The sequence below is a fragment of the Arachis ipaensis genome, chromosome B03, assembly GCF_000816755.2.
Source record: "Arachis ipaensis cultivar K30076 chromosome B03, Araip1.1, whole genome shotgun sequence".
NCBI lineage: Eukaryota > Viridiplantae > Streptophyta > Magnoliopsida > Fabales > Fabaceae > Arachis > Arachis ipaensis.
The window spans coordinates 37,116,489-37,129,947 of NC_029787.2; the positions used below are offsets into that span (position 1 = coordinate 37,116,489).

Consider the following 13,459-nt stretch of genomic DNA (forward strand, 5'->3'; position numbering starts at 1 on the left):
TTTATGAATGGATGCATTCCCCCACTTTATAGCCTCTAATCTGTGTGTTCTGGGCTGAAAACTGGGTCAAAAACAGCCCAGAAATTGCCTCCTGCGATTTCTGTTACGTTCAGGTCGCGGGAAAGTGACGCGGAGGCGTCGTCCACCCATCCGCGCAGATTGAAGTTTGCAGATGCGACATGGGCGCGTCATTTACGCGTTCGCGTCGCCTAACTTCGGGGAAGATATGGCAAATTATATATCAAATCAAAGCCCCGGACGTTAGCTTTCCAACGCAACTAGAACCGCATCATTTGGACCTCTGTAGCTTACATTATGACCGTTTGAGTGCAGAAAGGTCAGACTGGACAGCTTTAGCAGTTCCTTCAGTTTCTTATATTCCTTCCACTTTTGCATGCTTCCTTTCCATCCTCTATGCCATTCCTGCCCTGTAATCTCTGAAATCACTTAACACACATATCACGGCATCGAATGATAATAAGAGAGGATTAAAGTTAGTAATTTAAAGGCCAATAGAAACATGTTTTCAATCATAGCACAAAATCAGGAAGGAGAATGTAAAACCATGCAAATAGTATGAATAAGTGTATGAAAGATTGATAAAATCCACTCAATTGAGCACAAGATAAACAATAAAATAGTGGTTTATCAAGTCTCCCAATGGATATATAATGCCTTCTTGATGTCCATCATCTACTGGAGCCGCCTAACCTTCCGATGGTCGAAGATCTTTCTGATCATGACATCATGTGTCTTGTCCCATATAAATTTCTCCTGTACAAAGAATATTAAGCACTAGTTAATCAAAATTAAATACATAATTAAACAAAATTGAATACATAAACTAAAGTTTGAATATGTTGATTTTTTTCCGCCCACTTCTAAATCCATTGCTCTCTGGTGTCACCGTGTCAGCAAGGATCTTCTTGTAGCTCGATCATGGGTGGTCGTACCTCAACTTGATGACATTAATACACTCCTGTGTACATGCATTGTTATTTGGTACAAACCTATCAATGAAAAATTTAAGATTAATAGTTTACTAAAAAATTATTTGAAGTAACCAATATGGAATTATATGACTTAAGCAGCAACATCCATCAACAATAAAGAATTCTCAAACACTTTCAGGAGTTCAAACCTATATTTAGGATGTTTAGAAATTTTGACAGAGTTTCATCTATAATTAGAAGGCACATAAAACTCTATCCATCAATAATTCGCTTAAACAATTAACATACAAACCATTATGGTAATATACAATACAAAATCAGCAACAATATCTATCAACAATCAGGAATTCGCAAATAGTTTCAGCAGTTCAAACATACCAACCCAAATCAAACCTATCTGAACAACCTAAATCTACTAAAAGCAAAAAAATGAATCTAATTAAACTAAACTAACTACATTGCATTTGAAAGACATTAAAAGAGTACTCATGTCCTCAAACCATCAGGCCAAATTGTCATTTGTACGATGGGCGGTGGTGGAGGGGCATTTGGCTTGGATCCGTGAGACGAATCCAACACTATGGTTTCTGTCACTGGAGGTGTCATTGTCGTTGATGTTGTGGGCTGCTGAGCAGATAGAGGTGGTGGCAGGGGTGGCGCAGTAGAAGGAGGCATGTAGTTGGGGTTAGGGACCTGATGAACAGTTGATCCAGTGTTCCCATTGCTTGTGGCATCCCAGGGATAGTCGGAGTAGAGGGCAATGACCCAAAAGAAACAGGGATACCAGTAGACACACTCCCTCTACCTCGACAACGAGGCCGATTCGTGAGACCTCTGCTTGTAGGCATGCCTGCAAAGAACATACCAGCAAACACATAGGTCACAAAAACAATTATTACAACAATCATTATCAAAACTTAAACCAATATGGCACTATATCATGACATATACACCAACAATTCAATTATTACAAATAGTAGCATCTCAAGCAATCTAACATCAACACTATTTAATATGCCTAACATAATCAACTAATGTAAATCACATGGTAGCTACAGACAATTAAACATACAAAGTTGACATAATTAAGTTACATAAGGCCAATTTTATTAATCTTGTACTATTGCACAAAGCCTTAATCATTCAAAAAATTAAAAACACATCACATTCAATCATCAATGCATAATAACAAAATTTTATTAAGAGCTCTTTGAGGCATTTTTCAAAGACTTGGCGTGCAAAATCATGAAACACATCAAGTAGAAAAACTAAGCATTTTCTCAACATCAATTAATAAGTACAATATCCTAGCTAGCAGCAGCAATTTGCAACATTTTCAGGAAAATATCCAAACAACTTAAAACCTAATACCTTAAATCTAACCTATCTTAACAACCTAAATCACAAAAATTATAAAACTAAATTGAACCAACCATAAAAATGATTCAAAATTTAAAACTAAAATTCTAATCAAACATAAACTAAATTAACCTAAAGTTAATGGAATTAAAAGAAAACTTGGTTCAAGAACCTGCAGGAAAAAGACTCAGTAGCACTTAGAAGAAGGACTAGTAGGAGACAACAACAACAACAACCCACGAGGCAGCAGTGATGGTGGCAATGGAACCAGAGCCAGTGACGGCAACCTAACACGAGGGAGCATCGACAGCGGTGATGGAACCCAAGACAGTGACAACAACCCAAGACGAGGCAGCAGTGACGACGAGTCAGCAACGACGGCGATGGAACCCCTGGCAGCAACGGTGATGGAACCCCTGGCAACACCGGCGATGTTACAAGGGAGCTGAGAGGGAGAACCAAGGTGAGAGAGAAGGATAGATGAGAGGGTGAAGTTGCACAAGTGAGGGGGAAGGGCTTCTGAATTCGAATTTTATTCAATTTTTACTGACGAATTTACTACCAGATATATCTAACAGTAAGGTCTCGTTTGCTTTCCAAAACAACGCATTTCACTAATTCATATTACCGTTGAAAATTTTTTATGGTAAAATTGGTGCTTATAAAGGAAATTTTCGCATCCTTTATTACTGTCAAAATTAGGGACGGACTATGGATTCCGATGATAAGTTATTTGGGAACAAATTTTTAGTCATGACTGTCGGAAAAAATGACGTCAAATCTATTGGTACTGTCCATCGGTAAATCCGACGGCAAATCTGATGATATTCATAATTTTTTTTGTGATGCGTTAAACTACTTAAAAATTACGGTATACTTCTACTATTAATGTATACTTTAAATTCTATTGACTTTATAAGATATGGATGCATCAAAAGCAAACATAAGAAGTTGATGAAAGAAAATTATAACAAAAAATCAAAGTGCTAAAAGAAGAACATGAGGAAGAAATGAAGTTGATAAAAGAAAATCAAAATAAGATATTGACTGAATTATCTTCTATGAGACAAGTTTTATGTAAGTTTGTTTGAACAAGTTCATTTATGCCTCAAGATTTTAATAAAAATTCTTTTATGTAGGTAAATTTTATACTTTAAATTTGTTTATTATAAAGTTTTTTTCATTTGACATCGTTGTATTTATTATTAGATTCCTGATGCTAATAGTAGCTAGCTATGAACCAACACCATATAACCTTTGAAATTAGGTTTGAATTTGTACTTTTCTATCTAATAAAATCAGCTGATTCGTCTGCTTAAGTAAGTGTGGGGATTCGAATCCCGCCTTGTGCATGTAGTAACCCATTGGCCAGCGGCAAACCCTTAAATGGAGCTCAGATCCACGACAGATTAGTCATTGATCTGTCGGATTGGGGGATACCATGGAAAACTAAAAAAAAAGTCTTTAGTCATTATTGGCATATAGATAATAAGAAACTTCTTGTAAGTATGTGGCATTTTGATCAAAGACTTCTTCACGAGGAAGCTTGAATAGTGAAGATAACATGCTTTTCTATCATTGTTTTTCTCTAAAGTTTTGTGATAGGTTTTATTATCATTATAGAATAGTGAAAATACGTATTTGTAGAATTATGTGCAATGTAAATGCTAGTGCTTATAACTTAAATATTATATGCAATCACATATAATTGTAGCTTTGCAATCATAAGACATATTTTGTTGGATATTACTATTTTAATTTTTTACATTTTAATACCTATTCGTTAGATTAGATATGTAGACTTGTTATGATATTGTGTTTAATAAAATATTTTATTTTGTAGGAATTAATTTTAGTATATTTATATTATGTACAAATAATAATAATAATTGTCTTAAAAAATAATTTGAGATTTTAGAAAAAAATAGGTTGTTAGTTCTAATAAATTGAGTATAATATAATTGAAAAATGACTTAAAGTTTTAGCGAAATTACAATGACAACTAAAAAGGAATAACATTATAATCTTAAATTTACTTTTAGTGGCCATATAAATTGTCGAGAAAATGGCTACAAAAAATATAACTTTTAACGGCCATTAAAAAGGTCGTTATCAGCAATTGTATAATTGTCGCTGAAACCTTTTAGCAATAAAGAATAAGACGGTTAATGTCTAATTTCTGATAAATGTATCAGTGGCTATTTTTATTGTCGCTAAAAACAAAATAAATAGCCGCTAAAAGTGATTTTTCTAGTAGAGTTTGTGAAATGGAATTTTAAATAGCCTTGTATTGTTATTCACTTTTAAAATGGGAGTAAATAAAAAATGTACAAAAAAATATTGGGTAAAGCACTAAATTGGTTCTTTACATTTGGACGTAATTCTATTTTGGTCCTTAAGGTTTAAAGTGTCCTATTTGAATCCAACAAAATTTCATTTAGCTTCAATGTTGTCTCACCGTAAGGTCAAAGTTAAATAATTAAGGGAATATCCTATATGACAGCATTACAAGAACAAAGCCGATAATCTGGAGAACAAGTACAAGATCCACATTTATTTATTTATTTATTTACAATTTAAATGAACTATTTTCTATAAAATTAACGAGAATGATAAATAAATGTATTGATACATCCATGGTTATTTTGTGCCTCTGGAATTTATACTTGTTCTCCGGATTATCGACTTTGTTCTTGTACTGTTGTCATGTAGGACATTCCATTAATTATTTAACTTTGACTTCACGGTGAGACTACATTGAAGCTAAATGAAACTTTTTTAGAATCAAATAGGACACTTTAGACCTTAAGGATCAAAACAGGATTACGCCCAAATGTAGGAAACCAATTTAATACTTTACCCAAAAAATATATTATGTGATTAAAAAAGTAATATTTGATAACATCGATCCAAAAAGGTTTAAAAAATTTATTCCAAATATAGTATAAAATTTGTTTTATACTATTAGTATTATTTCCTTTTTATGATAATTCGTATTCTTAAACACCTCGTCAAGATAGAAAAAGGACCGACTTTTATAGCAACAGTTGATATATAAATTAATTATGAATTATAAATTTTAGAATATATCTAATGCCAATTTAAATTTTTAAAGCTTATTATTTTGAGTTACAATTCATGAAATAAGATTTTAAATGGCCTCATAGGTTTGTCATGCTTTTAAATAGGTCAATCTCGAGCCTAAAAAAATCTTATAAAAAATAATAGGCTTAGACTTAGATCGTACATCTACAACACAAGTCAGACTCATCTAAACCAAAGCTTTTCTCAGTTGGCTGGACACATTTTCAATGCTAATTTTGCCTACGAACACTGTTTCTTTTGGACTAGGGTATTTAGAAATCATGGCTTCCCCTTTTCCTGTTAATTTTAGGTTACCACGTATTTTGAAGCTTTATGATGGCATGGATGACTAGAAGTTGCACATTACCAAATTTCAATATATGATGCTTTTGAATGGTATTCTGATCCTATACTCTGTCAGTGTGCTGTTTTACTTTTATTTTCTACTTTACATGCAAGTTTTGTTTCTACTTTACAAGAATTGTCCAGTATTCTCTTCACCAAACATTTCTCTTCATCTTGTGTGTATGAATGAATGGTTTCAATTATTTGAGCACTCTAAAGCAAGGACCACAATAAACTTTAAGGGAGTATTTTACTCGTTTTAATGGTGTCACTATAGATATCTCTCTAACTTGCACCCATAAGTTCATCTTCACGCTATATGAGACCTGAGAAAAATTCAAAATCTACCCCAAAGTTAGTTGAGAAGAAGAATTAGTCAAGAAAGTTTGCTGACCTAACAACTTTCTGTTTCTTGATATTTATCTAGTTAGTTAGGAAAATAATTAGCTAGCTTGAGTTAGCTAGTATATATTGAGCACCAGTTAGTGATGTACAGTGTGTGATTCACCATTATGAAATTAGATTACTGCCATATGTATTCCCTTTTTTTCTTCTTTGATTCCTTAATCTTTCTTTCGTTCTTCTTTCATCTCTTCTACAAGATCTTAAGTTCTTCCTTTGGTTCTTTACTTGCCAAACACAATTTTGCATGGTGCGGTGAATGGGTTAATCAAACTTGCAAGACTTTTATTCAAGAGAGAATATGGTGAATCCAGATTCCAGTTTTGCTGCCATGGAAGAAGGTTCACCAGTCACAAACCTCGATCTAAGTGCATTGGAAAGTCTGATAAGTCAGATCAATGCACTTCAAGCTCAAATTCCAAACGAACATAAATCCCGTTTCTGATCCAACCAGTCCATATTTATTCATCCTAGTGAGATTTGTGGTTTTTCATTGATTTCTATAAAATTAGTTAATAGACATTACCAATTTACCATAATTGGGAGAAAGCTATGTGGAGGACTCTCAAGTCCAAAAACAAACACAAATTCATCGATCAATCCATTCTAAAACCTGAACTACATGATTCTATGTTTGAGGCGTGGGATCATTGTAATACTCATGTAATTTCTTGGATTCATCTGTCATTAAGTTTGGATATCTCTCAAAGTGTAATGTGGCACAATAATGCAATTGATTTGTGGCAAGACCTTAAGCACCTCTACTATCAAGGTGATATATTTCAAATTGCTGAAATTGAAGAAGAACTCTTCTCAATGAGACAAGGAGCTTTATTCATCACTGAATATTTCACTATGCTAAAGGCAGTTTGGGAAGAATTGCAAAATTTTAGACCCGTTCCTCCCTGTGTTTCTTGCACTACTTCTTGTATTTGTGGCTTGGAAACAACGCAAGGCTACCTCAAAGATACCTATGTGGTTCGTTTCTTGAGAGGTCGAAATGAACAATTCCCTGCTGTTAGATCTCAACTTATGTTGCTAAAACCCCTGCCAGATATAGATCTACCTTCTTTTGGCTTTTGCAGCAAGAAAGGCAATTTCATATTGCTAAGCCTCTAGAAAGAAGAGCAATGCTAAGTTCCACACAGTTTGCTACTCCAACTAAAGGAAAGGGGAGAGGAAGGGAAGGACAAAATGGTGGAAGAGGTAGAGGATCTAAAGCACAGCCCCTATGCTCTCTTTGTGTTAAAAATGGTCACTTAGTTGATACTTGTTACTGAAAACACAGGTTCCCTCCACATTTGAGAAGGAATTTTGACAGCAACAATGTCAGTAACACACTAGCTGATGGTATTGAAGATGAAATCAGCAATGATGCTTATCCGTAGGATGAGGACAGTAAAGCCGAGATTTTCTTCACCTTAGAGCAAAAAATGCATTGTTGGTCCTCATTCAATAGTCAGATGTGCCAAAACCTCTGTATAGCACAAATCAGCTAACCATCACAATCTTACCCTCTAATTAAGGTATTGTTCATGTCATGTCTTAGTCAGTTTTTAAACCAAATTCTTGGGTAGTTGATTCTGGAGCTAGTGATCATGTTTGCTTTTCCATCAAGTTCTTTTATTCCTTTCACCAAATTAATCCAGTACCAGTTAGGCTACCTAATGGCACTCACACAATTACTCAAACTGCTGGTACTATATAATTTTCAGATGTCTTTTATCTCAATAATGTCTTGTATATTCCCAGTTTTAAGTTCCACCTCATGTCAGTTTCAAAACTAACTGCTGCTCTTAAATGTCAATTTCTATTTGATGATAAACATTGTAAGATTCAGGAATTCCATACAATGAAGAAGATTGGTGTAGCTGAGCAAAGAAAAAGGATTGTATGCCTTTGAAAATCTTGTATGGAGACACCAGTTTCTGCATCAGCATCATCCATCATCTGATACATTCTACACACACAATCAAGAGCTGCAACTTCATTTTCACTTTGGCATATAGGTTAGGCCATGCACTAGCACATAAAATTGATGTGATGAAAAGATGTTACAATTTTTTACCCAACAATGATTGTGTAGAACCTTGTGATCCATGCACTTTGCATAACAAAAAAAATTAGCCTTTACTTCAAGCACTTCAATATCACAAAATGTATTCACTACAAGAAAAATGTTGAGTACCATAGGATTTACAGTCAGATTTAGCATCGCATATTAGCGTTGGCTTTACCAATGGTTTTGATGTGGAATTCATTAGGTCAAATCGTTACTAGCGGATTCACGTTTTTTACGGTAAATTCGCCGGTAATACTTGGAGGAAAAAAAGGGGAAATAGGCTCAAAAGTTAGCGAGAGATTTACTGTTGGAACATTCCACCGGTAGACCTATTTTAGTGAAATGCTACGTTGTGGTGACCCAAAACTAGTTACCATCGGATTTATCCGCAAGTAAATCCGATGGTAATGAGCCCTAAAATTCAAAGTGCAAACTCTCTTGTAAAACCCGGTTAATTAATGACTAATTAACTAATAAATTAAAATATATTCTAGAAAAGGAGAGAATGAGGTTTTTATTGCTTAATGTGATAGAGAAATTTAAAACGAGAATTTCGACACCAATTTTAAAGAAATCGGCCCAAGATTGGGCCGAACAGACCAAATCGAATAAATCGGACCCAAGTTGGGTCCAAAGCCCAGCCAAGCCTCTCCTAATTAAGAGAGTTCAGCACTCTCTCTCTCCCTTAAACAAAAACACACGCTGAACACACAGGGGGGGACATAAAACCATTGCTCCTATTCACCTCAACCTTCCTTTGATCATATCTTTTGATCCGGAGTTCCGATTGATGCATCGTTTGCGGCCACGCGACCGCGGCGTTAAGCTCTACAAAACCTATACAATCAATCTTGAGGTAAGCCACATTTTCTTCTTTGAATTCCAGCCCTTAGTTTTGAGTTTCATAGGCAAAAATGTTGAGATTTTTAAGCTCCTTTGTGTTATAGGATCAAATTAACTTGAAGAGAAGGCTTGTTCTTGCTCTCTTGACCCTTGGGTAAGGTAAGAGATCTCAAACCCTAGTGAAAGTGTTGAATTTGAGGTATTGGGTATTGAGTTATTGTGTTTTGTTGTGATATTGTGGCTTAGGCATTATATATGTGTCTTGGAGCTTGGTTGGTGATTTTGAAGAACTTGGAAAGGAGCTTTTGTGCTTGGAAATATGTTGGTGAGGTTTTGGAGACCTTAGGGGTTGAATTAAAGAGTGTTCCGGGTTGAGCGGGAATGGCCAAGGTATGGTTTCGGTTTCCTGTATCTAAAATGTAATGTGGTTGTGAAAACGTAGGCTAGTGGCCCTAGGATAAGATTTTTGGAGCTATTGATGTGGTTGATGAATGATATATGTTGTGTGGTTATGTATGTATTCGGTGGATTATGAAATGTTTATGTAATTGTGGGGTGATTTGGATTTGGATTGGATATATGAATTTAGGATGATAATGGTTGGCGAGCATGTAATGTTGTATGTGATGTGCATTAATGTGTTTAATTGATAATTATGTGGAGGCTCTTGTTGATGAGCATGGTGGGAATATAAAAATTGATATGTGAGAATATATGGTAATTGGTGAATTTGAACGTTGATTGGAAATTGAAGTATGAAATGTTGATTATGATGTGGGATTTGTTGAATTGAGATTTGGTTAAATGAAGGACAATTTGGTGGGTTGGTATTTGAATGAGTAGATAGAAGTGTTTGATGTTGGATGACTGAGTTTTTGATTGATTTTGAATGGAATTGGAAGTATATGTTTTGAAATTTGGGAGTTTATGAGTTTTGGTAAAAATAGAATTTTGATAAACTTCAACGGATCATATCTTGAGCTATTGTTTTCAGAATTTGATGATCTTTATATCAATTGAAAGATGATTTCATAAGCTTTAAAATGGTTTAAATTTGGTTGAAATCTGAATTTTGTGGAAGGAGATATGATCATTGGAAGTCTGGGCCAAAAATCTGAATTCTGCAGATTCTGCAGAATTTGTGATTTCTGGTTTGTGTGCGCACGCACACCCCACAAAATTTTGAACCTGTGCGCATGCACGCACAGCCTTGTGCGTACGCACACGCGGGACAGGGCTGCTGATGGGAGTGCCAGCATGCCCTGTGCGCACACAGCCAACGAAGGATTGCGAGCTGTGCGTACGCACAACACTGTACGCACGCACACGTTGGGAATGGCATGCTGTTGGTGGCTCTAGCACACCTTGTGCGCGCACTCAATCCTGGAGACTTTGCTTCCTGTGTGTACACACACTTTTAAAAACGCTTCTGGGCGTGCGCACGCACACCCATGTGCGTATGCACGCGACCCAGTCCTTTTCTAAAGCTTTTGTTTTCAAGTCTTTCACATTCACAACAAGCTTGTAACCTTCTGAGGTGTTGTTTGACACTTATAAAATCCCAATTTCATCTCCTAAGTCTTAAATTGACGTAAAATGCCTAGTGAATGAGAGTAAGCAAGGGAAAAGGGTAGCTTATGGATGAAGAAAGGGGATGTTATGATGAGTTATGATGAAAAATGATGATATGAGTTGTGGAGGAGGATGGTAGAGTACTGTGTATGGTATGAGCCGACTGGCTGAGAATGATATGAGCCAAATGACTGTGTGTGATGATAGTTTATGGCTGTTAATGAATTATGAATGGGGGGTTGATGATTGAATGAGTGGATGGAAGTATTTGGTATTGAATAACTGAGTTTGGCTGGTTTTGAATGAGTTTGGTAAGTGTATGTTTTAAAATGGGGAGCTTATAAGTTTTGGTAAAAAATGGAATTTTGATGAACTTCAACGGATCATATCTTGAGCAATTGTTTTCGGAATTTGATGATTTTTATATCAAAAGAAAGATAATTTCATAAGCTTTAAATTGGTTTACATTTGGTTAAAATCTGAATTTTGTGGAAGGAGATATGATCGTTGGAAGTTTGAGCCAAAAAGCTAAATTCTGCAAATTCTGCAGAATTTGTGATTTCTGGTTTGTGTGCGCACGCACACCCCGCGAAAATTTGGACCTGTGCGCACGCACAGCCTTGTGCATACGCACACGCGGGAATGGGGCTGCTGCTGGGAGCGCTAGCACGCCCTGTGCGCATACACAACCAACGAAGGATTTCGAGCTGTGCGTGCACACAGCCTTGTGCGCACGCACACGTGGGGAATGGCTTGCTGTTGGTGGCGCTGGCACACCTTGTGCGTGCACACAACCCTGGAGTCTGGAGATTTTGCTTTCTATGCGTACGCACACGTTTAAAAATGCTACTGGGCGTGCGCACATACACCCCTGTGCGTACGCACGCGACCCAGTTCTTTTCTAAAGCTATTTTTTTAGTCTTTCACATTCCCAACAAGCTTGTAAACTTTCAAGATGTTATTTCACACTTATAAACCCCCAATTTCATCTCCTAAATCTTAAATTGATGTAAAATGCCTAGTGAATTAGAGTAAGCTAGGGAAGAGGGTAACTTGTGGAGGAAGAAGGGGATGTTATGATGAGTATGATGAATGATGATGATATGAGTTGTTGAGGAGGATGGTGGAGTGCTGTATATGATGTGAGCCGAATGGCTGTGTGAAATGATGATTACGGCTGATTACGGATTATGATTTGTAAGCCGGATGGCTGAGATGAATGTTAATATATGGCTGTAATTTATATGCATTTATGCTGAATTGTGATTTGTTACACTCCACCTATCTGAGATACGAGTTTCCCTGGGTGAAAGCAGTGGCTAGCTACCACGTGCTCCAAGTGGAGACTCAATACTCTGCTGACCCTATGTCGTAAGTGTGGCCGGACACTGTGAAAGTTTCGGATGAGCTCGCCCTCGTAAATATACACCAGTGAGGGTGTTGGATATATATATATATATATATATATATATATATGAAATTATGATTTATGTTGAGAATAACTCGAGTTGGGGATGCACAACAGAGGGACAGTCCAATGGTTAGCTACCAGGACTTGTCGGGTTAGCTTTATAACCGACAGATGAGACTCATTAGCCACTAAGACAGGCATGCATCATATGCATTATACGTGAATTGTCTGGATTGCCTAATTGAATGCATCATTACTTGCTAATTGCCTAATTGTCTTATTTGCTTCCTACTTGTGCATCCCTTTGTTTGGTATACTTGTGTTTGCATTTCAATTTCTGTTGGCGGTTGGGAGGTTTGCAGGATTTGGAAAAGGGATATCTAATTAGTCTGAATATCCTTAAGTTAGCCGCCTATTTACTTTTCTCATGGTTTAGCATTGTTTATACGCTTTGATTATGATCTGGAAGTGCTAGGATTGCCTTCGGCTTTCCCAGGACATTACATGTTAGATATTTGGGCACTGTTACCATGCTGAGAACCTCCGGTTCTTACCCATGCAGATTTTGCAATTTTCAGATGCAGGACGTGAGGCTCCTCGTTGAGGCATGCTGGAGACTTCCTTTTGGAGGAGATCCTTGTATCTTAGGATTTTATTTTGGTCATTATATACTTGTTTAGATACTTACATTCTCCACTGTATATGTATTTTGTATTAACTCCTCTTAGAGGTTATTTTGGAGAAACAGGTTTTGTATTTTTTTGTCTTTTGGTGTCTTTTGGGCATTTCCTTTATATATGTATATATATTTATATGCTCGGACCGGTTATCTTCGCAAACCGAGTCCTGAGTCTTGACATGTGTATTTTGGCACTCCTTTGTATATCTCCTCGCGTTAGTTTACTCCTTATCTGTTTCGTTTACATTATCGATTGGAGTGTTGCGCATTTTGATTTAACAGTTTTGATTTACTCCTTTTTCTTCAAGGGCTCCTAGTTATAAAAATTCTTGCAATACTATATGTACTAAATTTTGTTTTTAGAGGTTGTAATACCTCGCCACCTCTGTCTTATGACTTAAGCATAAGACTCTGTGTGGTAGGGTGTTACATCTCTCCCCCTTTAATTCGAAATCTATTCTCTCTCTCTCTCTCTCTCTCTCTCTCCAACCTCTTTTCTTCCTTTCTCTCTCTAGCCGCCTCCCTCCTCTCCTTGCACTGACCCTTCTTCGCGACATCTCCATTGCAACCGCCGTTGCAAACTCTAGCCTCCATTTTAGTTGCCCTTTTTGTCACCACCGATGGGTAGCCATTCTTTACACCACCATGTCCATCTTCGTCGCCAAACGCCAGTTCCAGGTTAGTAATGATTTCTTGCTTTTTTTTTTGTTTTTAACCTATTTTTCATTAAAAAAAATTACGATTTGGTT

The 13,459-nt window shown here is 36.4% G+C and overlaps 1 long non-coding RNA gene across 1 annotated transcript; it reads left to right on the forward strand.

The window, feature by feature from the left end:
• LOC110270118 lies at window positions 5,548-7,699 on the forward strand. Its single transcript, XR_002359248.1, has 2 exons — window positions 5,548-7,349; window positions 7,432-7,699. It is a non-coding gene; the product is annotated as an uncharacterized LOC110270118 (long non-coding RNA).